The sequence below is a fragment of the Vombatus ursinus genome, unplaced genomic scaffold (assembly GCF_900497805.2).
Source record: "Vombatus ursinus unplaced genomic scaffold, bare-nosed wombat genome assembly UNPS02014807.1, whole genome shotgun sequence".
In the NCBI taxonomy this organism is placed as follows: domain Eukaryota; kingdom Metazoa; phylum Chordata; class Mammalia; order Diprotodontia; family Vombatidae; genus Vombatus; species Vombatus ursinus.
In genome coordinates this window covers 39,811,527-39,838,743 of record NW_020954585.1, presented here as the reverse complement: position 1 = coordinate 39,838,743, position 27,217 = coordinate 39,811,527, and positions in this window count along the sequence as shown.

Below are 27,217 nucleotides of genomic sequence, written 5' to 3'. Positions count from 1 at the left end.
TTAAAATAATTAAGCCATTAATAAACAAAGATATAGTTTTTTTTTACAATATTTCAGCTGTGAGAATAACTGTGACTATATCCAATTCAAACCCTCTCTTAGAACAGCAGATAATTTTTCTTTATTTCTTCTCATTGCCCAGTCTGACATCATTTGGTTCATTCTTAATAAAAAGGTGTCTTTTTGGGGGGGGGGGGCTAGGCAATGAGGTTAAATGACTTGCCCAGGGTCACACAGCTAGTAAATGTCAATTGTTTGGTCTGAGACTAGATTTGAACTCAGGCCCTCCTGACTACAGGGCTGGTGCTCTATCCATTGTGCCACTTAGCTGCCCCAAAAAGCATCTCTTCAAAAGAATTCTCTTCACCTTCTCTCAAGCCAACACTCAATTTCTCTCCAGACTCATTCTACATAAAATTCTCTTTGTGATATTTGTTCATGAAAGAATAGTCGAGACAGTTCTGACAAAAAAGAAGCTTATCCTTACCTTCCTTCTCTCTGCCTTCCACATAGTTTTTTCTTAGATCCTCATAGATTGAAGTTAAAATTACAAACTCCCTGATTTTATAGGGAGAAACACTTCATAAAATGGCAGCTAAACCTGTAACTCCTGGCTTCTAAGCTCTTTAAGGGATAATTATAGTGTTGAAAGGAGAGACTTTTGAAATAGTTACTATATTTATTTACAGATTTTTATGGATTCTGAAAAAAGGGAGGGAAATTTAATAATTTTGATTAAAACCCTGGACACTAACATTACTGAATTTAATTTTTAATTTAATTAATTAATTAATTGATTGATTTTAATTTAATTTAATTTTTAATCTGATGAAATTGATTGAGCACAATTTGACCTGGAGTTCAAAGATTTAAAGGTCCAATATTTATGAAGTTAACATTTAGAAATCTTCTCATTGAAGCTGAGGACCTGGAAAGGCAGTAATGTGTTGTATCGTTATGATACAAGCAGTCTGACAAGAACCTTGGGAGGCAGGATCAGATTATATGACCTTCAGTAATGTTTATTGGGAGTCAATAGTTAATTGAGCCATTATGTATGGCGACCTCTCAATTTTTTTGCCCAGACCATTGTTGTGAACAAGCATTTTCATATATGAATTTTATAAAGATCATGTTCAGATATCAACTGAAAGATGTATTGAATCATTCCCAGAAAAGAAAATGACATCTTAACTTTGAGTGCATTGATTAAGAAATGGCAAGACAACAATTACACTAATAGAGTAATATATTTTATTTGTTCACATAATATTATTAATTTACAACCGATAATTATTTAATGCAAATTTATTTCAATTTACTTCATCAAATATTCATCAAGTGTCTATTAAGCATTGGGATCTGTAGAAAAAATGAGAATTTCTGCCTACACCTTACACCTTTGTATTTAATGTTTTTCACAATCTGGTTCCATCCTCACCAGTCCATCTTTCTTACATATTCTTCTCCACCAGGCACTTTCTAGTGCAGCCATACTGTAGGAGCACTTGCTGTTCCACACACGTAATATCTCATGTCGCATCTCTATTCATCTGTGCTGACTGTCTCCTCTCCTTTTAATGTTCTTCTCATCTTTGTCTCTTAGAATTCTTGTTTGCCTTCAGGATTCAATTTAAGCACCCTCTTCTGCTTGAGGACTTTACTAGTCCCCAGCTACCTTCCCTTCCAAAGTTACCTTGCATCTGATTTATATGTTTTGTGTGTATATATATACATATGCAAATATGTGTATATATACACATGTTGGCCCCCCTTTAAGAAACTCAAGGAGTTTAGGCTTCAAGTCCAGGGACTGTTTTGTTTTTATTGTTGCATCTCCAGAGTCTAGCATAGTACTTGACTCATAATAATATGTATCACATAATAATGTACTATAATATTAAGAATACAAATATTAACAATATATTTAAATATAACATTTATCAAATAATATAATATTAAGTAATAGTATAATGATATGTAATAATATATTAATAAATTCTTGCTTGCTCAAAACATACAAATAAATGTGTCAGAATAAAAAATAGAGAAAAACAGAAATGAAACAAAAGCTGAAGAGAGACTGGGGGAGGAGGAATCTTCTGAATCTTTTATGCATGGGGTGGGGTTCAGGGAAAATCTTCTGAAGAAGGTGGCATCTAAAGATGGACTTTGAGGGGAAATACGTTTTTTTTTTTTGTTTTGTTTTTTGTTTTTTTTTTAGCAGATAGAGCCGTGGAGAGAGTTTATTCTAGACATAGGGACAATGCGAACAAATGTACTGAAGCTGGTGGTTGGAGATAGGATGGGACTGGGTCATGTTTGGAGTCCCTTTTGGGTGGAAGTTAGAATTCATGAAGAGGAGTAACATGAAATAAGCCTAGAAAGGTAGGATGAAACCCATTTGAAAAAGGGATTCCATTTGAACTGCTGTGCCTCAGAAAGAAGAACAAGAATTAATTCATGGAAGTTACAATGAAGACTTGATTTAAAGAAAATTTTCCCAATTATTAGAGCCAGTTCCAAATGGAATGGGAACTAGTGTGTTTCTTTTCCTTGGAGGTCTTTAAGTGAAAAGTTGATAGCCACTTTTTTAGTGTGTTGTAGAGTTTACAAATAGGTGAGTTAGATGGTATTGAGATCTCTTCCAACATTGAGGTTCTGTGACTTTATAAATTTGAGATAGGATCTTATGAGAGAGGTCAGGGCTAGAAATAGTGTATTTGGGAGTTTAGTGCAAAGTTGTAATAATTGAAGCCATGGGAGTTAATATGCTCACTGAGGTAAAAAGTGTAGAGAGATGAGAGAAGTGATGTATTTATTTCTCAAATATTAAATCATCAGTTGGCTTTTCTGTTTTATTAAGTCTTATAAACAAAATGAAATAATATATACACCAAGCCAGATGGTATAAAATATGCCACATTTCAATTAAAAATACATACATATTGGTCTTCATATATACCTTACTTCCCCATCCCCTCCAGACAAAACAAAAACCAAAACCATTTTATGTAAAACATACGTGTTTTGCTTTCATATATCCATAAAATCTTTAAATGAGTTACTATTTGTTTCAAAAGACTTTCAGAGAACATTGTATTCAGTAACAGCAATATTGTATGATGATCAACTATGAATGACTTGGTTATTCTTAGCAATGCAGTGATCCAAGACAATTCTGAAGGACTTATGATGAAAAATGTTATCCATCTCCAGAGAAAGAACTGATGGAGTTTACACGCAAGTCAAAGCACATTTTTTTCTTTATTTAAAAAATTTTTTTTTGGTCTGTGTTTTCTTTCATGACATGACTAACATGGAAATATGTTTTGCATGACTGCACATGTATAACCTATGTCAAATTGTTTTCCTTCTCAATGGAGGAAGGAGTGAAGAGAAGGAGGGAGAGAATTTGGAACTAATGTTTTTTAAAATGTTAAAATTTGTTTTTTATGTGTAATTGGGGAAAAAACAAAATATTAAATATAAAATCCCTTTGACCAAAACTAAGATTACACCTTGAAGAGCATTGAAGCCAAGAGTTATAGGTTTACTAAGATACTAACACTTGATAGCAACTACCTCCCATGATTGTTGTGAAGATCAAATGAGATAATATTTGTAAAGCCCTATGCAAGTCTCTAAGCACCATGTAAATGCTAGCTATTATTATGATTATTATTAGCATATTGTTCTCAACGTAGGTTTCATTCTCAACTCACTTTCTCTCATTTACTTACTCACAACTCTTTACTTTCTCTCATTGTACCCTCTCCTCACCCCCATCCAATCAGTTGTCGAATCCTGTCTCTACCTTGGTAAAATGTCTTGTATATGCTGCCTTCTTTTCTCTGATACTGCCATCACCCTAATCCAGGCCCTTATCACCTCACACCTAGACTATTGCAATATCTCGCCAGTTGGTTTTCCTGCAGTCTATCTTCTACTCAGCTGTCAAATTGATTTTCCTATAAAGCACAAATTTGACCATGCCACCCTCCCCCACTCAGTCAACTCCAGTGACCCTCTATTGCTGCCAGGATCAAATATAAACTCTGTTTAGCTTTTAAAGTTCTCTACAACCTAGCAACTTTCTGCCTTTCCCCCTTCTATGTTCTCTGTGATCCAATGACCTTTCTATTCCTTGAACTAAATATTCCATCTCCTGATTGGCCATTTTCACTTGCTGATTTCCATGCCTGGAACTCACTCCCTCTTAATATTCACCTCCTAACTTCTCTGGCTTCCTTCAAGTCCCAGCTAAAATCCCATCTTCCACAAGAAGCCTTTCTTGGTCATCTATTGTCTTCCCTCCCTTGATTATCTCCAATGTATCTCGTAAATATCTTGGTTGTGCATAATTGTTTACATGTTGTCTTTCTCATGAGAATGTAAGCTCTTTTAGGTCAGGGACTGAATTTTGCCTTTCTTTGTATCCTTAACACTTAACACAGTGCCTGGCACATAGTAGGTGCTTAATAAATGCTTGTTGACTGTGTGCAAACAGGAACATCTAGAGGAACTTAACTATGTGGAATCTTTGGTTTTTTTTTCCCATTTAGCATGGGATGACAGCGGAGGACACTTTTGGCAAACATTTCTATCTCCTTGTTTTATACTTTGCTTGATAATTTGAGGTTCATTGAGCAAAGTTATTTGCGTGGTTGCATCTATGAAGGAATGTCATATGATCTTGAAAACATAGAAGTGAAACTTTGTTGAAGGAGAACCTTTCAAAGCTGTGTTTTGAGTCAAGTCAAATGATTTTAAAATAATCAACAAGAGATACAGTGGGATCATGTATTTTCTAAATCTTTTAGTCAATTTTCTAACTTTGAAGATGTTCTATAGAAACTTCTACAGAAAATCATTTTTAAAAGCCATCCTATTTCCTTCTCATATTTTCATCAAAATATGTTCAATATGCATGTAGATCATTCTCAAAAAGATTTTACAGAGATGAGAATATTAGTATGTTTTGGTAGTTTTTGATGTCCTCATGATTGCCTTTTTAAAGATAGATAGATGAAACATTTAATAAGTATTTACTATGTGCCAAGCACCATGTTAAATGCTCAGAGTACAAATCCAAGCACAAAACAAATAAAAAGACAGTCCCTGACATCAGGAAACTCAGATCCTAATGGGGGAAGATGATACACAAAAGGTAGCAAAAATTCGATGGGTGGGGAGAGAGGAGGTTGGAAGCTACTGAGTTTGGGCATGGTTAAGAAGTAGGTCAGAGAGTCATGGGCTGAGCCAGATTTGGAATGAATAATAATGCTGTCTGTTACTAAAAGAAAAAAAAGGACAGTGTCTCTTTTTATACATCTTGAAGATTTATCCTTCAGTACTTTCAAAATTGTTGTGGTTTCAGGACAGATATTTTCTTTCTATATATACTCTAGTCCAATTGCTTTTCCCATCTTTTTTTTTTCTTTAGTGTCATTTCCACTAACTCATATATAGCACAATAGGATTTAAGTATAGAATTTAAATATAGGATAGTATTTAAATACAGTTGTTCAATTGTCATTGATGATGAAAATAGCTTAGAATAAACATGCGGACCTATCTATTCCATTTTCATCTATTTGTTGCCCTTTCAGTTTTACCTACAAATACTCCAGGCATGGCTCTGGTTTAGTTAACTTTCTTCAGATTAATTTTCTATTTGTGTGTGTGTGTGTGTATGTGTGTGTGTGGTTAATCTATCATAATAATCTACCATCCTATTCTGTAATATTTTAGAATTGAATTTATAATTACAAGTTTAACCTTTGGGTGCTTCTTTTCCCTGTTTGGCAAGGAGAGCAAATGTTTGTTAGTCAAAGCAATTTCTGGACCCATTTGATCTCACTGTTGTGGCTAGTGTTTTTTATAGGTTAAATGCACAAGTTAAACATTTATAGGAAATGAGCACAGCATGTGTAAAAGTCATTTCCTTTGTCCATTTTTCATATTTACTAGTTTGTTTGAATAGGTCAGGTTGAAGCTATTAGAAAGGATTGCTTTCTTATCTTTTACTCAAATTTATTTATTTTTTTTATTTTGATGGCAACAGCTGAGGGATATAGATTTTATTATTTGTAGTAGGGACAAGGAACTGCCAATCAATCACTCACCCTCATCTGTTGAATATACTTCCCAGTAGTAGAAGGCTCCATGGTGTAACAGCCGAGTTTGTTTGTTTTCTTGGCTTTTTTTTTTATGTAGAATTGACTAGCACAATACCTTTAGCTGTGCTTCTTTGTGGGCCATATAAATTTTCTCCCCTTGGTCTAGATCTATGTGGATCATCCAAAAATATCACTGTTAGTTTTGTCTCCCTCTTATTTTAGGAAAACTCTTTTTTGTTCCAATTCCCACTATGTTTTCTAATTGCTCAAGCCTCCATGTAGTTAGATTGAATGTTTAACTGGTCATAAAAGCATAAAAAACCCCAGATGGATCAGTAAGGATCATTATCATTTCTCATTCAGCTGTTTACACAATTATAAACTTTAATCTCCCAACCCAAGTCGCCTCATCTCTCCCAACCATCAAGTATAGACAAGAGAGGTTGAATATAGCTGGAGCTTAGTAAATCTATTTGCTTCCTCATTACAGAAGACCTAGTATCTGCAAAGTCTGGGAATCACTTTTCTTCACAGGAACCCAGCTTGATAGGGCTTCTGGTCAGTCTCTGCTAGTGCTGTTCCTGATCCTTTCTCCTCTCTACTCAGGTCACCTCTCCATTTGCTGCCATAGCTCTGGATGGCTACCCCTGCCTCACTTGTCTTGACACCTTCATCACTGTCACTTGGGTCTGGCTTATGTCGCATAGGACACATGGCCTCACTTTTTTCCAATTTATTTTTTTTTCCCATGGATAAAAATCTATTTTTCCCTTCTACTTTCCTTATATTGTGGGAATAGGGAACCCCTTGTAAAACATTTACATAGTCAAGCAAAACAAATTTCCACATTGGCCATGCTGAAAACTATGTCAGTATGTATTCTAAGGCCTTTGCTTCTCTGTCAGGACATGGGTAGTATGCTTCATCATTGGTCCTCTGGAATTGTTTTTCATCATTGCAGTTATCGGGGTTCTTAAGTCTTTCAAAGTTGTTTGTCTATGGTGCTGTTATGTAAATTGTTCTTCTGGTTCTGCTCACCCCATTCTCAATCAGTTAATTCAGGTCTTCCCAGTTTCTTTGAAACCATTCTTTTCAACATTTCTTACTGTATAATAGTACTTCATTATGTTCATATACCATAATTTGTTCAACCATTTTCCACTTGATGGGCACTTCCCTCAATTTCACAAAAATAGTTACTATAAATATTTTTGTACATATGGGTCTTTTTTTATCTCTTTAGGGGCATAAGCCTAGTAGTGGTCATTTTCTAGGTCAAAAAATTTACAGGCATAGTAATTTACAGGCATAGTTACAAACTATGTTCAGAATGACTGGACCAATTGATAGCTCCACAGAAAGTTCATTAGTGTGCCTGTTTTCCTGCAGTCCCTCCACCACCTATCATTTTCAGTTTTTTTTTTTGGTCAATTTTTCCCATCTGATGGGTACAAGGTAGATTAAATTGTTGGGTCCTCAAGGGAAGGAGCTTTTTTCCCTGTTTTTGTATCCCTAATACTTAGCATGGGGCAGCTAGATGGTGCACCAGATAGAACACTGGACTTAGAATCAGGAAGACTCATCTTTATGAGTTCAAATTCTGTCTCAGACACTAACTGTGCCCCTGGGCAAGTCACTGAACCCTGTTTACTCAGTTCCTCTGTAAAATGAGCTGGAGAAGGAAATGGCAAACCATTCTAGTATCTTTGCCAAGAAAACCCCAAAATGGGGCCATCAAGAGTCAGATGTGACTGAAACAACTCAACAATAACAAAATAGGATAGTGCCTGGCCCATAGTAGGTGCTTAATAAATGCTTGTTGACTGATTTCCATTGGAGGAATGGCTCTTATTGTTATACATTTGAATTAGTTCCTTGGAAATGAGACCTTTATCAGAGAAACTTATTGCAAAAGAAAATTCCTCAGGTGTTTCCCTTATAATTTCAATTACATCAGTTTTATTGCCAGAATTGTTTTCTTTGATGTAATGAAAATGTCAATTTTATCTTCTGTGATCTTCTTTATTCCTTGTTTGGATTCTTTCTCTATCTCAAATGAAATTTCCATTTTTTCATCGTATTTTATTTATGATTTTATTCTTTATGTCTGTCATGTATCCAATGAAAGTTTATATTGGTATTTGGTATAAGATGTTGGTCTGTATCTACTCTCTGACAGATTGCTTTTCAGTTTTCCTATAAACTTTTGTCAAATAGTGAGTCCTTACTGGGGTCTTTGGGTTTATCAAAAATGAGGCTGTTGTGTTTTTTTGCTTCTGTATGTTATGTACCTATTCTGTTCTGCTGATTGACTTCTTTATTTTTTTTTTACCAGTACCAAATCATTTTGATGAATACTGCTTTGTAGTAAAGTTTGAGATCAGGCATTGCTAGGTCCTGTTCCTTCCCATTTTCCCCCAGTATTTCCTTTGAGGTTCTTGACCTTTTGCTCCTCCAGATGAACTTTATTTTTTTCTCACTTAAAGTTTTAGCACAGGTAAGTGGTTGGAGAGCTTAGCAAAGGTGTAGGCTATTAATTTTTTTTTGGGGGGGTGTCTCTTGTATTCATCTTTAAAAGTGTTTGAACTCTGGCTTTATGTCCCATGATCCTCCCTGCATGTGCACACACCCTTCAGACTCCAAATCAGACAAGTGAAATTTTTGTTAGTGTAACATTGACTTTCTTGGCCCATACTGTCTGAAGGCCATGTATCTTATATCTCACCCCTCCTTTTGGTTCTCCAGTATCTTTAAGGAGGTCTGGGGGTGATTAGACTTTCTGCTGGTGGCTCTAGGCCCCTCTGATGATGCTTTCTCAATTGTAGGGCGTGGGTCTTCTATACTGCAATTCAGTTTAACTGCTAACAGTTGGATTAACTTTTACAAAGGAGTATTTATTTTAAAAGTATAATAATAAATATACAAACTTACTCCCCAACATGTGGGGCTCAATCCTCTTTTCACCTTGTAGCACCTTCGTACCTGGGGCGGGGAAGAGGATTAAGTTCATAGCTTAGATCAGTTATAGAGTTAGATCATTATAGAGCACATACTCTCAGTTCCAAGTCCAAAGCTTTTAGCTTGGGCTCAAGTCCCAGGCACCCTGGCTTCTTCAGGCTTCCTCCCTGGGCAGGCTAGTTGCACCCATCCCACTTGTAGTTCTGGCTCCAAGGTTACCATGACTTAACACTGGCACCTAAAACTGAGAAGGACAAACAACACAGAAGAGAAACAAACTCCACAAGGTCATTTTTCAGAGCCATAAAAGAGAGGGGAAGAAGGTAGCTTCCCTCCTGGTTCAGTTCCTGGCACTGGGCAGTAGGAACACTGCAGTCTTCATCCTCTAGAAGCAGCAGGAGAGCCACAGGGAAAAAGCTGTTTTCATCTAGCCAGTTTTAAAAGATGTAGCCTTTTCCAGATAACCAGCCGATCAAAGGAGGCTACATATATCCATGTGGTAGGGGAACTCACAGAGCACGGTACTTCCATATTAGGTGATCTGGGTATATACTAGAAAGCCTTCTTACATTAGTACCACTGGAGCTCAGCTATGTTTATTACATTACTGTTAGTTGAAGTAATTGATAGTTGACAATTGAACTAGAAATAGGTCTCAAAGCAATAATCAGTCATTTCCTATTAGTCAAGGCACAGCTAATAAGTGGCAGAATCAGTACTTGAACTCAGGTTTTCTGACTTCAGTTACAGTGCTCTTTCCATTCCACTCCACTAAAAGACTAGACATAATTAGAGCTATCTTCTTACTGGTATACTATGTGATGTACTATTAAACATGTTGTAATGTTTATTAATGTGCAGCTAGGTAATGCAGTGGATAAAGTGCTGGACCTGGAGTCAGGAAGACTCATCTTTCTGAATTAAAATCTGGCCTCAGACACAAACTGTGTGATCCTGGGCAAGTCACTTAACCCTGTTTGCCTCAGTTTCCTCCTCTGTAAAATAAGGAAGGAAATGGCAAACCACTCTAGTATCTCTGCCAAGAAAAACCCAAATGGGGTAATGAAAAGTCAGACACAACTGGAACAAGTGAACAATAACAAATGTTAAACATGGATTTAAGTCAAGAGACCTGGGTTTGAATTCCAGCTAAAAGAATAATTTGTGAACTTCTTGAGAGCAAGGTCTGCATCATTTTTGGTCTTTGTATCATTAGTACCTAGTTCAGTATTGGCATGTAACAGTCACTTAAAGATGAATGAATGGATATAGTAAATTTCATTAAAAAGATCTTTTGTAGTTTGCAGTGTTTAGAAAAATGGTATTTTTAGATAGTCTAAAATCTGTGTAATTGTTAACATGCCCCTCCCTTTAAAAAATTATTCTGTCATTGTTACTATAGAAGTAGAGAGCAGTCACACAGGCTTGAAAGTCCTTTTATATTTTCTCTCATTTTTTAGCTTGGTATGGCCAGAAGATTCATCACCCAAAGTTGTCCTATTGACTTACCTACATATGGTGGTTCTCAGACAACAGAGCATCTATTAATGGGGCCACACACAAAGGCTTTCCATCTTAGTGGAAGCTCCAGAGTTTATATTTCTGTGCCATAACTTTCAAGAAACAAAAATTATCTCCATGCCACACAATGAGGCATCTGTATATTACTTTTTTTTGGAGGTGAAAGACGTCATTGTAAAACACGATTGGGGGCAGCTAGGTGGCACAGTGGATAGAGCTGGTGCTGGATTCAGGAGGACCTGAGTTCAAATACAGCTTCAGACACATAACACTTACTAGCTGTGTGACCCTGGGCAAGTCACTTAACCCCATTGCCTAACAAAACAAAACAAAACAAACAAACAAACAAAAAAAACCATGATTGGCCTGTTGGATTAGTATTAACCACAAGTCCTCTAACCTCAAAGAGATACGGTCTACTTATTTGTCAAAATTATTTCATATCTTGTTGACTTCACAGCTTCTATATAAGCCAGAAATTTAAAAGGATATTCTAACTTTTCCTGTGGGAAAAGAGGAATTTTCTTATCCTTCTGAACTGGATACCCTTGGAAATGGAATTGCCCATATGATTAATTGATTTTGAGAAAAAAATAATATAATACCCCTTCTAGGCTGTTCCCTTCTACTTGCTCTAGATGCCTGGAGTCCCCAGATGTTGACTGACTATTATATCTCAGGGTTCTAGGGATAATCCTGTGTACTGGGTTTCTGATAGTGTTGCTCACAAGCCCCCATCCTACTTCCCTGTAACAATTATCCAGTTGACTCGATTTATTTTTTATAATGGTATTTACTAAGATGGGGCAGCTAGGTAGCACAGTGAGTAGAATGCTGGGCCTGGAGTCAGGAAGACTCATCTTCCTGAATTAAAATCTGGCCTCAGACTCTAGCTGTGGGACCCTAGGCAAGTCACTTAACCCTGTTTGCCTTGGATTCCTCCTGTAAAATGAGCTGGAGAAAAAAATGGCAAACTACTTCAGTATCTTTGCAAAGAAAACTCCAAATGGGGTCATGAAGTCAGACATGACTGAAGTGACTTAACAACAGCAACATTTACTAAGATGGTTTAGTAAAAACAGTTGGTATAAAATATCCCTGCAAAAGCCTGAGACCTAGTCTTGCCTAGTCTTGCATAAATATACACAGGTCCAAGACAAATGTGGGCTCAAACTAAGAACATGATGACAGTGAGGCAGGTGTAGAACAAATGTTTTGCAAAACAGTAATATATAGTTCTTAGTATTTTATGGCCTGGACTTCTTGAGTTTATAGCTAGCATTCTTCTCTGGGGGTCATGGTCCTTGAAACTGTCTTCTTCTTCAGGTACCTATCTTTCACCATCAGTTTGTCCTCAGTACATCACTCTGCTCCCAGATGTATGTGTCATTGCCTATTGGCCCGGTCTTTCTAATCATGACCGTATACACCGTCTCAAAAGAGAGGGGTTGAGGGAGGAGAGAGAGAGTGAGTTACCTCTCTCCAGGAGCAATTTCCTCTCAGGGGTGTGGTTTCAATTCTGAACCTGGAATCCTCAGCTCGTAAACTTATAGAACTCTATCACTGGACAAGTTCACCATTTGACATAAGCTCAAAAATCTGTCTGATTCCTTTAGCCAATCACAAGATATTTCCTATGTGGTCTCGTATGCCTTTATTTAGCAACCAAAGCCTTAAAATCCTTTCAAATTAATTAAAAGCTTATTCACACATTGTGGTGAGCTTTTAGGAAAATTCCTTAACAACTAGTTTATTGATTCATTTCTTGATTCCTCTGAGGGGTCTGAGTTTTCTTGGATTACATTAATTGAGGTGGGGGTGGAACCCCTACCCTTGCCAAAATAATGTGTCAAGTCATTCATAGAGCATGGATATTTAGAGTTGGAAAGGAGGTGAGAGGTCAGTGGCTTGTTAGGGACCTTATAACAACCTATAAATATTTTTATCCCCATCTTACAAATAAGAACACTAAGGCTAAAAAAAATGACTTGCCTAAAGTTACAGAATTGGTAAGTATTAAAGCCAGAATTCAAACCTAAGTCTCCTGGCTTGAAGTCCAGCTTTTGTCCCACTATGCCACACAGCATCCTAGAAGCAGATTAGCTCTATAACCACGTATTTTTCCTGGTGACTTTGGAGTGGTGAGATGTAATGAACATTAAACTTGAAATTCGAAGACCTGAGTATAAGTCCTGACTCCGCCATTTGCTAGCTGTATTACTCTAGGGAAATCTAACCTTAGTTATTCAGTTTTTTTTCCATCTAAACAAGGATGATAATGAAGGTCCCTTGCATCTTAATGATAAATGATTTATTTCTCAGTCTCCTAATGACACATTCAGTCAAATATGATGATACTTGGTTTGGATTGTGGAATAAAGGCAGACTAGATCATAAGGATCTATAGTTCACCCTCTCATTTAAAAATGATTTTTAATGAACAGAAATCTATTTTCTCTCCCCTCAACCCATTAAAAATAAAAGAAAAATCCCTCGCAGCAAAGCATAGTGAAGCAAAACAAATTCTCTCATTGACTGTGTTTGAAAACATACCTCATTTTGCATGATGAAAATTCTTTCTTTCACAAGGTGGATAGCATGTTTTTCCTCAGTCCTCTGGAATCATGAATGATCATTTCATTGATCAGAATTCTTAGAGCCTTCAAAGTTTTCAAAGAAATAAGGAAATGGATGATTTCCAAGAGGCATGTAAAGACTTGTTTGAACTAATGCAGAATGAAGTGAGAAGAACCCATCAAAATTACATAAATGAATAATTTTGAAGACTTATACAACTAATAAATTAAACAAACAGGTACAGGAAAATAATTTATAGAACAATAATATTCTCCTCATTTAACAGATGAGGAAACTGTGGACCAGAGAGGTAAGTGACTTCCTTAAGCCACACAAATAGCAAAGCAGATATTTAAATTGAGATTCTTTGATTTCAAATCCAGTGCTCTCTCCTTTACAATACTCTACCCCAAAATATTGATCTCTGTATTTTCCAATTCCTCATTATCTTTTTTTAAAGTTTCTTTGGTCTTGATTTTTTTTCACTTGGCTTTCACTTTTCAAGACACCTCCTTTCCTCTCTCTCCATTCCCCCCCCCCCCCCCCCACCTCCGGATCCTTTCCTTGAAACAAAGAAGTACCACCAAACTAAACAAACTGATAAATTTATTATCTCTGACAAGAGATGCCTCATTGCCTCATTCTGGGTTCATAGTCCACAACTTCTCTAATGAGAGACGGGAAGAATGTCTTATTATCAGGACTCTTAGGTAGAAAAGAGTCAGCATTGAACTGAATTTTGATGTCTTTCATTATTTGTACATTATTGGGTTCATTGTATATATGGCTCCCTTAGTTCTGCATACTTTGCTATCCATCGGTTCAAAGACATTTTCCCAGACTTCTCTGAATGGCTTATATTCATTGTTTCTAAGAAAAGATGTGAATTTTGAGGTGAAATAATATTTCAATATAGTTATATACTACAATCTGTACAGCCAGTCTGTAATTGTTGGGCATCTACTTCATTTCCAGCTTTTTCACTATTACAAAGATGCTGTTATGAATATTTTGGTACACATAGCCCCTTTTCCTCTTTCTTTTACCTCCTGGTGGGGTATCCTACCAAGAGAGGTTTCTAATGTTCAGATCAGCTAATAATAGGAAGAAGAGATTCTTTCTGTATAGTTTGGGAATGACAAATATTTCTCATCATAGTGGAGTTTAAGCTTATTTTCCACTTCTGTGGCATGCTAGTTACATATTTTTGGGTTTGGTTGTGACATGTTTGGCATGAATTGAAAAGATTCAAAGAATATAAACAGTTTAGCCCCTTGAATAGAGTTTGAAATCGTTTTCTGTAATGGTTAAATCTATTCACAGCTCCACTAATTGTGTATTAGTGTTTATATCTTTTCACAGCCCCTCCAACATTGATTAGTATTATCTTTTATCATCTTTGCCAACTTGCTACTTATGAAGGGAAACCTCAGAGTTGTTTTCATTTTCATTTATCTCTTGAAAGTGATTTGTTATTATCTGAAGACAGTAACTAAAATGTTAATACTTGTTGACCCAGGGATTTCACTGCTAGATATAGACCCCAAGGAAATAAATGATAAAAAGAAAGACCCATTACATCAAAACATTTATTGTAGCACTTTTTGAGATAGCAAAGAACTGAAAAAAAAATAGGTGCCCATCAATTGGGGAATGATGACTAAAAATATAAATGGAAAAAACAATAACAAAATGATCAAAACCAAGTGCTTCAAAATTATAATCTAGTTTAACTCTGAAGAAGAGATATGAGAATACACTTCTCTTACTTTTCTTTGCAGAGGTGGCTAACTATGAATAGAGTGCACTGGACATAAAAAATATGTTGCTTAGTTTTGCAGAATTTTTTTTCCATTCTTTATTATATGGGATAGCTTTCTGGAGGGATTCATGGGGTAGGATATGGTGGGAAATGTAGCTAGTATGAAAACAAAAGATATAAGTTTTTTATATGGTTGTTGATAATTTGCTTTCCTTCTTTTGGAGAAGGTTTATTCTTATCCTTTAACCATTTATCTACTCAGGAATGGCACTTTGTCTTAATTTATTTTTAATTAATTCTCTGTATATTTTGGATATCAATCAATCAATAAATTATTCAATGAATAAACTATGTTAGGCACTGTCCTACGTACTGAAGAGACAAGAAAAAATGAAACCATGCTATTCTCTAAGGACCTTACATTCTCTTTGAAGACGAAATAACCCATATGCAAAGTAAATACAGAAATACAAAGTAATATTTATTTTTTAGGGGATAAGGTATTAGTAGCTGGGGAGGATTAGGGAAAGTCTCATATATGAATTCACATCTGAGACCTTTTTCCAAAGATATTCAATATAATTTTTTAAATCTTATCTTGTCTTAATCTTGTTACATTGATGCTTCTTATTATTCTTGAAGTAGAGATAACAAATTTTAATTTCAAGGCTTGGCAAATTTCTTAGTTCCTTACTTTATTGTCACATCACTGTGTGTATACTATAAACATATGATTGACTCATCTATATCTATATATTTTGGCAAATAACAGTGCCTTACACATGCTTGTGCTCAGTAAGTATTGATTGGTTTCATTTCATAACTTCTTCCACTATCTCCAAGATGTACTTTCCTCTTCAACTGTGGAAGTCCTTTGCTAACGTGAGCCTAGGGAACCAGCTCATGTATGGGAAGAATTGATTTAGAGCCAAAATTGAAAACACTTAGCTTTCTTTTAAAGGCCAGCATTGGTGGCTTTCCCCTGGCTGATACTGACAGGGTAATCCTGGAATGTAGGCTGCCTAAAAGCCATTTGGACAAAGATGAGGATAAGCTGATGCTTCTTCCAATACTCACCACCTGGCAGACCTTGGATTGCTTGGCACAAGCCTTCTGAGTGGGGAATCTGAGCAGCACATTTCATTCTGGTTGATGGCAGAATTATAGGGAGGTGATTTACTCTGAAGTCTAAGGTTTACAGTCCCACTAACCAGAATGGGAAGCTCAGGGCTTTGTATTAGTCAGGAACTAGGCATGGAAGCCAGGAGGTGAATTATAGAGCTAAGCCGTTTCACCAGCAGGTGAGAATTTCCCAATTCAATCCAATCAGGTCAAGGCACATTGGTTAACTAAGTAAAGCCAAGGAAACTAGAATAGGGCTTACACAGAAGTAGGAATCTGTTGCCAAGATGCTCAGAGAAGTTAATAAATACTAATCTCCTTATTTCCAGGGTCTAATTACTAGGGAGGGTCTGTCCCCTATCTACCCCATAAAAGCCTGGGCTGAGGCAGAAGACTTGAGTAACCCAGGCTCTGTAACACCTTTCTGGAGGCTGTGAACTTTACTATTCATCTGATGCTCATGCCTACCTATGATTAACTATCTTCCACCTCCTGTTTCTCACCTCCTCAATGCTTGCGTTTACGCTATGGTGCATTAATATTTCTAATGATACACCCTCAAACTCTTTAATCTTTTACTTCCTCAATCTTCTGAAATACAATGCCCTCTATTCATTTACTCTTTATCAACCACGTATAGGGATGGTTATATGATAGATCTCACTATTACCCACAAGTATTATGCTTTCTTAATTCAAAACTAGCATTCCTCTATCTGATCATAACCCCCTATTATTTCTTCTCTCCCTGTGTTCCACCTTTCCGAGACCCATTCTTTGCCCTCTTCAAGACCTCCAATCTCTTCATCCTTCAGTACTTTCTCAGGCCATTCGCCCTGCTCTGACTTTACTTTCTTTTTTTTCTAAGCCCTAGTTTATACTTAGCCTCAGATGCAGATAGGTGGTGCAATGGAGAGAGTACTGGGTCTGGAGTCAGGAAGACCTAAGTTCAAATATAATTTCAGATCCCTGTTGTGTGACCCTGGGCAAGTTACTTAACCACTATCTGCCTCAGTTTCCTCATCTGTAAAATGGGGATAGTAATAGCACCTACTCGCAAGGTTGTTGTGAAGATTGAATGAGATAATACTTGTTAAGTGCTTAGCACAGTGCCTGACATATTATAAGCACTTAAAAATGCTTATCACCTTTCCATTTCAACTCTACAGTGTCTTCTCTGAAATCTCTCCATCCCTTTCCCTGTTGTTATTCATCTCTTACCATGACTCCTATCATCTACCTCCTCCAATTCTACTTATTGTATATGTTACATAAATTCATGTGTTTTTTTTGGATGTGGCCAATGTGGGAATTTGTTTTGCTTGACTATAAGTGTTTGTAAATGGGGTTTTGGTTTTTTCTTTCTTTCTCAATTGAGGGGAGAGGATATGGGAAGGAGACATATTTGTTGATTGAAAAAAAATTTAAATGAAAACAAATTCACATTATCCAACTTCACCTGTGTTCTCATTACAGCAAGGCCATCCTTTTATTCCTCCTGACTTGATTCCCTGGGGAAGTTAGGTGGTACAGTGTGTAGAGTGACAGACCTGAAGTTAGGAAGACTCAGGAGCTCAAATCTGAGTTCAAATCCTGGGTTCAAATCTGGTCTCAGACACTTTCTAGCTGTGTGCAAGTCATTTAATCCAATTTGCCTCAGTTTCCTCATCTGTAAAATGAGCTGGAGAAGGAAATGGCAAACCACTCCAGTATCTTTGCCAAGAAAACCTAAATGGAGTCACAAAGACTGAGTTCAGTCAAACATGACTGAAACAACTGAACAACTAGGTTCCCTATTTCACTCTTCACACTCTTCAAGCTATTTGTCTCTCTTAGCTGAGGATCTTACCTCTTAATTTATGGAGAAAATTGAGGCTATTTAATGTGAGCTCCCTCTTTTCCCCTTTTCTTCATCTCAACTTCCTTGACACCATCCCCCTACTCTCTTCTCTTTTCTCCAGTCTCTAACAGTGAGATAACCCTTCTTTCCAAGGTTACTTTAAATGAGGACTTGATCACATTCCTTCCTGTCTTCTCTAACAGATTGCAACCTTAATCATTTCCCCTCTCTTTTGCATTTTCAACCTCTCCCTAAAAGAAGGGAAAGAATTCTTTCTGTACCGCCCTCAAACATGCCAGAGTTTCCCTATCCTTTAAACACCTTCCTTAAACCTTTCTGTTGTCTCCAAGGATCACCCTATATCTATCTCTCCTCCCTTTCTCAGCCAAACTTCTAGGAAAAAAGCTATATTCTATGCCTTATCTTTTCTTATTCACTCTTCAACCTTTTGAAATCGGGCTTCCAACTTTGTCACTCAATTGAAACTCCTCCCTTTAAAATGACCAATGATCTATTTAGTCTCAGATCTGATTTTTTCCCCTCAGAACTCATTCTTCTCAATCTCTCTGTTACCCTATAACTCTGTTGATTATCTTCTCCTCCTAGTTAATTTTTCTGCCTTGTGTTTTCATGACACTACACTATTCCAGTGCTTGTCCTGCTTATGACCACTTTTTCTCTATTTCCTTTGTTGACTCATCATCTATATTACGCCCCAAAGTCTGGATCTTCCTCAAAGCTCTATCTTAGGACCTCCTTTCTTTTTTCTACATGTTCTGTCTTGGTAATCTAATTAGCTTTTACATATAGTTTTTCCTGATCTCCAAAATGTGAGTGCCGCCACCTAAAACTGCCCTGGATCTAACTAATTTGTATTTATTATATTTATATTTATTCTGTATATATCTCTTTATCTCTCCAATAGCATATAATCTCTCTGAGAATTGGGATTGTTTCACTCTCTGTAAGTGTATTCTCAGCACATAGTATAGTATCTGGTACATGGTAGGAGCTAAATCAATGCTTGTTTATTAATTGATTGAAAAGGTAGGTTGGAGCCAAAATGTGGAAGATTTAAATACAAAGCAAAGATAAGTATTCGTGTTAAGTTCCTCACGTTGAAGATGCCCAAAGTCATCCACTGTAGCCCTTGCCATCACCAGTCATTCTGACTTTTGTCTTGCCGCTGAATTTCAATGGCTCTGGAAGAAAGAATAAGGCTGGTGACTTTGTGTAACTCTGCCTCACTTAAATCCAATTCATGCACAAGTCAAGACATCAACCTGTGTTATCATTGGTCCTCTTCAAAACCAAGGGCCAACAACAATGAAGCTTCCAAAGACATGAGGTTTGAAACTGTAGAATTTCAGGTAATTAAGCTAAGGAAACCCTTGAGAAAAATGGAGATAACTAAGATTAATCTGGTTGATTTTTTTTGAGGGGGACAAATATATGGGTCATTATCTTAAAGGATCTATTTTTAAGGATTGACAGCAGAATAGTGCCCATGGAGAGAGATTAAAAAGATCAGCTGCCTCTGGGTAAGGTAGAGGATATTTGATTAGGAACTCATATGGCGACCTACGAGAATGATATAAAAGCTATGATGTCAGACTGGACTTACTTGATAACATATGGAAACCCTCCATAGAATACAGATTAGAAATAGAGACCCTGCTGCTACCTTGAACCTGCAGAGATAATAGATTAAAATTGTGCTAAGGAATTAGATAATTGAATATTACCCAAAGAGCCATGTCATTTAAGCATGAGAGAGGAGGCCTAGATAAGTTTAGATAAAATTACTTTTAGATAATTTGATTTTACTCTCTTTTGAGGAAAATTCTTACTGAAACTTCAAATAGGAGAACGGGAATAATAATTTCCAGTTTGGGGGCTGGGATAGGGTTTTAGAAGGAGAGGAAGTTTGGTTTTATTTATGAGAAATTATTTGCTGTAATAAAAATAAAGACAGAGAAAGTTTTTTTGGGGAAAAATCAAAGGAATGTAGTACCAGAAAAAAAAAAAGCAAGGGCTGACAGATTATTTTAATCGTTAACATTCTTAGTGACTGTTTTCCTTTCAAGACTAGAAACCCTTCAGGGCTTAACCGCTTTAAGCTTATGACAGCGAAATCAACAGCTTCACATGTTCAGCACTTTTAGCTTGGCTGGTACCTTAAGTAGGGGCCTCTGGTGTGTAAGGAAGCCACAGGAAAAAAAATCACAAAACACAAGAAATGTTGAAAGGGTAGGCCCAGTGTTCTGCAAGTAGAGTGGGTGTGTGGGTACTTATGCACGTGTTGGGGGGAGGTAAGGCAAGAAACACTAAACTGTTCCCTTCCTCCTCTGCCCTCCCAGCTTGATCACTGGGGCTTTATCCATCATAGTTTTGGCCAAGTCATCACTATTCTCTCCTTTTTGGAATGCCTCATTTCCCTGATGGGGAAAATCCAAAAGCCAATTTCCCAGTGTATGGAGCAGGAATCCAGCAGCAGTTCAGGCTTGAGGAGTATGTTGAGGATGGAAATTGCTAATTTCTATTATGGAAAGGCAAGAGGTGAGGTGGGGGTCCTGGCAGAAGTAGGGCAGGGAATGGTGTATAAACTGCCAACAGGTCCCTTGACATATGATAATTTTTTGCTCCTGCCAATTTGAGATAAAAAGGGATTTGAAAAGCCTTTCCTACTCCATCAGGGTTAAATATTTTTAGCTGGCTGTAAGAAGATAACAGTTCTATCAGCGTAAGCTTTAAGGAGGCAGGATGATGCAGTGGAAAGGGAACCTGCAATTGGTATCAGAAAGCTTGAGTTTGAATCCTGACTTTGTTGTTTGTGTTGTGTAGTCCTTAGGGGAGAGGATGCTGGATTTGGACCTGGGTTTGAATCCCAACTCTTCCACTTATTAATTTTTTATTTAATCAATATTCATTTATATTCTCTCCCTCCCACTTCACTCCCACCCCAAAATAAAACAACAAACTTTTGTAACAAATATACATAGTTGAGCAAAACAAATTTCCCCATTGGCCATGTCCAAAAAAAGTGTCTCATTCTGCATCACTTCTCTTCCTCTTACTCCCTGTGTGACTTTGAAGGAATCACAACCTCTCTGGGCTTTAGTTTCCTCCTTTCAAATGAGGAGGTTGAACTAGATGATTTCTTTAACAAATTCATTCTAGTCTTAAAGTCTACAATTTTCAGTGAGACATTTAATTCTCTGAACTAGGAAAGGAACACTGGGTAGCAATTTGAGATTTGAAATTGACTAGCTAGTTTTAAATCCCCCTTTTATCTAAGTTCCACCTTTTTTTTTTGGTGAGGCAATTACGGTTACTCAACTTGCCCAGAGTCACACAGCTGCTGAGTGTTATGTGTCTGAGGCTGGATGTGAACTCAGGTCCTCCTGACTCCAGGGCTGGTGCTCTATCCACTACGCCACCTAGCTGCCCCTCTTTCTTTCTTTCTTTTTTTAATGTTTAATTTTACAAGTTATTTATTACCTTTTTTTCCTCCTACTGTCTCCCTCCCCATTGTACAATTAAAAAATGAAAAATAACAATTTTTAAAAATCAGAACACTTTTATTTTCTTTTACATTACTTTTTTGAATTTAAACATTATTTTTAAAAGCAATAATTCATCAACAGGCCACTTGAATTTACATTTGCTCTCTCCTCCTGTGCTCTCTCCCATCCTTCCACAGAATTTTGAGTTTCAAATTTTCTCCCCATCTCACTCCTTCTCCCACCCCAAACCGGCATGCATTCTGAATACCCCTTCCCCTAATCTGCCCTCCTTTTTATTACCCCTCTCCCCGACTTCTCTTACCCCATTCCCCTTCTATTTTCCTGTAGGGCAGGATAGATTTTTTATACCACATTGCCTGTATATCTTATTTCCCAGTTGCTTGTGAAAACAATTTTTAACATTTGTTTTTAAAACTTTGGGTTCCAAATTTTCCCCCTTCCTCCCTCCCCATCCACCCTCAAAAAATAACTTTTGACCAAATGTGCATAATGCAGCAAAACAAATTCCTACATTGACCACGTCCAAATATGTATACCTCATTCTGCATTTTTAAGTCCACCACTTCTCTGGCTGCAGGTAGGCAGCATATTTCTTCTTCAGTCCTCTGGATTTGTGGTTTGTTCATTGCATTAATCAGAGTTCTAAAGTCCTCAAACTGCCTTTCTGAAAATGCTTTTTTTCAGAAAATATAGTGAATCTTGATTATAAAAAAAACAACTTCCTAAAAATTAGAGCTGTCCAAAAATAGGATTATAAATGTAGCAGGTACTTCAGGTATTATCTACTTCAGCCCCCATGCTTTATAGATGAGGAAACTGAGGCCCAGGAAGATTAAATACCTTACCTTAAACCTATACAGTTAGTAGGTATCAGAGATAGGATTTGAACCCGGGCCTTCAACTTCTGAGCTAGAGCTCTTTCCACTGTGCCATACTTCCTTGAAAGTAGAAGGGGTTGCTTATGAGGGCAAGTTTTTTGTCATTTGGTGAAGTCTAGTGAAGCCTACGGTCCCCTTTTCAGAATAATGTTTTCAAATATGTTTAAAAAATATTGGTGTTCAGTCACGTCCAATTCTTTGTGACCCCATTTGGGGTGTTCTTGGCAAAGAAACTGGAGTGGTTTGCCATTTTCTTCTCCAGTTCATTTTATAGATGAGGAAACTGAGGCAAATAGTGTTATTTGCCCAGGGTCACACAGCTAGAAAGTGTGTGGGGCTAGATTTGAAATCAGAAAGATGTCTTCTTGACTCTCGCACTCTATCCACTGTGCCATCTAGCTGCTCATTTAAAAAAATATACAGGATTACAAAGGAAAACAAATATATGGAAATGATATTAAAACAACAAAGTCATAAAAATCAGTTTAAGAATGGTTGCCATGAGGGAGTGAATTCAAAGGATTTAGAGCCATTAGGAAGTAGGAGAAGCAGAATTTCAACTTCTAATTTTGCCCCCAAGTGGAACACTTTTTTCAGTGTATCATGTCAGTGGAGGGCATGGACCAGAATTGGGCATATTGCAGAGGCATTCTTCTGAGGTAAGGGTTGGCCTTGATCCCTGAGGTTTCTTCCAAATCTATGACTGTGATTTTGTGGTTTCCGTTGTCCCACTCACTGTATCAGAAATAATATGCGTGTTTTGGTTGGGTTGGCCATTGTTTAAATTGTTGCTAATGTGGTAATGAGTCAAAAAGAGTAGTCCTTCCCAGGAAGGTCAATGTGCATCATTTACCTATACCTCAAGTTATTGAATATCATGGGCAGCATGAAAAATAATGATGTGGAGGGTGTCAAGTGCTATGGACTCAGCAATATAGTCTATGTGCAAGCAGTACTATATGTGTGCGTGTCATTTCCCAGTAGAATGTAAGATGCTTGAGGGCAGAGACTGTTTCCTTTTGTTCTTGTATTCCCAGTGCCTAGCATAGTCCCTGGCACATAGCAGGCACTTAAGAAATGCTTTTTATCTGTTGATTGATTAATGAGTTGTTGATTTATCTAGCAAGTTAACAGTAGTGTGGTATAAGTGGCTCCAGTCCTGGAATTGAGGTCCAGGTGACCTCATCGAGGTCACATCTTGTCTTCATACTTCCTAGCTGTATGACCTCATGGTCATATTAGTGTTGAAAACTCTCTGAGCCTCAGTTTCCTCATCTGTAGAAGGAAGATAATAATACCAATAGTGTGTATATAATAGGGTGTGAGGCTCAAAGAGATAATGCAGCAGAATATTCAGAATAATGTTGTGGAGGGGAGTTTCTTCTCCTTTAAATTCTGCAAACTTTTAAGTGCTCTATAAATATATTTTAAAAGTTATTATTAAATGATTGGTATGATTAAATCTTTTTGATGGACTGTTTTATTCTTCCCTTTGCACTTCTGGCCTTGGGGGCTGAATTGAATTGAATTGAATTGGATCTAAACAATGAATCACAGAATTATAAAATCTGAGGGTTGGAAAGGGATTTATTTACCAACTAGTCCAACTCAAAATGAAAAGAATGAACAAACCCAATGCCTGGTCACCCAGTCTCTGCTTGTAGACCTCCAAGGAGAAGCTTTCGAGGCAGCCGATTCCACATTTGGACAGCTCTAATTGCTAGGAAGGTCTTTTCTTGAAATCAAACCTAATTGTGCTTCTTTGAAACAACCACACATTGTCCCTGGTTTCACCCTCTGGGGCCAAACAGAATAAGTCCAGGGCAAATGTTCACAGAAACTTCACCAGATCCCCAAATAAAATGGACTTGAGGTCCTTCACCATCCTAGCTGCCTGCTTCTGGATGCTATCCAGCTTATCACTACAGTGGCCGGAACTGACCACAGTACTTTAGATATATTCTTCTTTTCTTTATATTGAATGTCTCAGTTTCTTCAAAAGATCTGACTCCCAAACTAGAACTGTTCCTATTACTCTATGCTGCCTCCAAAGCTTTCTGGATGGGATCCAATTGTTCTTGACCTTCCCAAGGGGGTTACTACTATCTAGTAATCTTCTTCCTCCTCTTTTAGGCAATTGGGGTTAAGTGACTTGCCCAGGGTCACACAGCTAGTAAATGTCCAGTGTCTGGTCTGAGGCTGGATTTGAACTCAGGTGCTCCTGACTCCAGGGTTGGTTCTCTATTCACTGTGCCACCTAGTAGCCTCTAGTAATCTTCTTTAAACTAGTACCTTCCTTAAAGGGTTATTGTGAGGACCAAATGAGAGATTTTTACGTACAGTGCTCAAAAGTACTATATCAATGCCAGTTATTAACCAGACTCAGTCCCTGTTTACCCTAACGGAGCTCATAATCTAGTAGAGGGATAGAATATGTTCACCACAGCTCAAACTTTGGTAAGAAAGAGGAAAAGTGTTCACTAGAGTTCCTTTTCTTTCTTTTAGGGAGAGAAATCCATGAAGTAGGCTCTGAAGACTTTCAGAGCATTGACTTTTGCAACTCACTTTCCCATTGTTAATGGATCTACGTCTTACCATCACTGCTGACAGTAAAGGACAGTGATTGCTTCTGGTCTCCTAGGCTGGGAGATGAGTTGACCAATAGTGTCCCAAAGGAAGCTACCATACTACTAGATTGATTCTATCTCAGAATAAAATAGCCAAGTGGGTTTTTTCTTCCTTGCTCCATTCAAACTCTGCTTCAGAGAGCGCAACTCTGATGGGCTGGCCATGTTGTTGGAATGCAAAATGTACACTTGCCAAAAAGACTATTTTATGGAGAACTCACACAGGGCGAGCATTCACCTGGTGGTCAGAAGAAGCAATACAAGGACACTCTCAAGGTCTCTCTTAAGAACTTTGGAATTGATTGTGTGACACAGGAAACACTGGCACAGGACTACCCAGCATGGCATGCCCACATCAGAGAAGGTGCTGTCCTCTATGAGCAAAGCAGAATTGAAATAGCTCAAAGGAAATGCAGGATGCACAATTTAGAGAAACTACCCCAAATGTTCACATGGACTATTTGTGCTCAACCTATGGTAGAGTATTCGAGCTTTTATTGGTCTGATCAGCCATAGTTGGACACTCTGCAACTTGACTCTAACATAGTGATGTCATTTTGGTCCTCTTCAAGAACAAAGGACAACAACCAACCAACCATCATGATAGAAATTCCAAAAACAGAGTGGACCAAAATCTCATTCATTCATTCAATAAGCATTTATTGAGCCTCTACTATATATGTTCTAGGTGCTGGATCTTATACAAAGAAGTATAAGACATAGTTCTCAAGGAATTTTTAATCTACTGGGAAAACTTCCAACTGTCCACTTTGCTTAGTGAATTCAAGTTTGGAAAAGGAAGGAAATACTTGGATGTATTCCTGAATCTCTGAAACACATGCCCAAGGTTGCCCTCCATTTGCCTGACTCGCTGGCTGCCCTCTGATTGGCTGAAAGGCACATCACAGGGAGGAAGGGTTACTGCCATCTAGGATAGGGTGGTAGTAGCCCACCTTCTTCTACATAACCGCTCTCCCCCCACCCTCTCAACCCCACTCTCTAGCCTAGCCCACTATTGTGAAACTCTATCAGAGCCCATTTTATTTAACAAAGTGAACAGAGGTGGTGTGCATAGAAAGAATGCCAGATCTGGAGTCAGAAAAATTGGATAAGGATCCCAGCTCTGCTGCTTATTACAGCCTGTGAGACCCTGGGCAAGTCCCTTTATCCTTCTAGGCCTCAGTTTCCTAATTGGTAAAATGAAGGGGTTTGGACTGGATAATTTTGGAGTTCTCTTCAAGCTTTAAATCCTACAACTAGCAGAGTACTTTGCACTCAGGCACTCAATGAATGCTGATGAGGATATTTCAGGTTGGCACCTGTCAACCCACATGGTATCACTTGTGTCATGTAAGATTAGTTCAATTCTAGCCTGGTTCATTAAATATTCATTTGTATGTGCTTTTAATGGCCTTCATTTTTTAAAAAAAAAATCTCTGCCTGAACACTTTCCTCTCTCTACACCCCACGTGTCTCTTCCGCCAAAGCAAAGAGGGTGACAGTGTTTCCACGTTGCTGGGATAAAGAAGAGGGGTCAGGGTCCTGTTCCATCTTTTCTTTGCTTTATTTAGGAGTTGTGTACAAGGAGGACTGGTCAGGAGATCGATGACTGATGATCAGGGATGAAATGACCAGTAATCAACCAATCAACAAACATTTATTGAAGGCCTAATGTGTGCTAAGCACTGGGCATACAAAAAGCGGCTACTCTCAAGGAACCTACAATCTAATGGGGGAGACCAAAAGCAAACAAATATATACAAAGTGAGCTAGGTACAGGAAATAACTGACAGAGGGAAGGCACTAGAATTAAGAGGGGTTGGGGAAGGCTTCCTGTAGAAGATGGGATTTTAATTGGAACTTAAAGGAAGCAAGGGAGGTGAGTAGGCAGAGCAGAGCAGGGAGAGTATTCTAGGCACAGCAGACAGCCAGCAGAAATTTGCAGAGTTAAGAGATGGATTATTTTGTATGTGGAAAGGCAAGAAGGCCTGTCACTGGATCAAATAGTATATGAGGGGAAGTAAGGTATAAGAAGACTGGAAAGGTAAAATGAGGCTAGATTATGAAGAGCTTTGAATGCCAAACAAAGGACTTCGTATTTGATCCTGGAAGCAATAGAGAGCTACTAGAGTCTATTGAATGGGGGGGGGAAGGGTGACATGATTGGACTTGCACTTTCGGAAAATCCCAGCTTTACCTATCTTTTTCCTTGACTTACCTTGGCACTTTTACTTTCAGATTCATTATCAAGCTGAGAGGATCTAGTGCTGAAAGAGACCTCAGA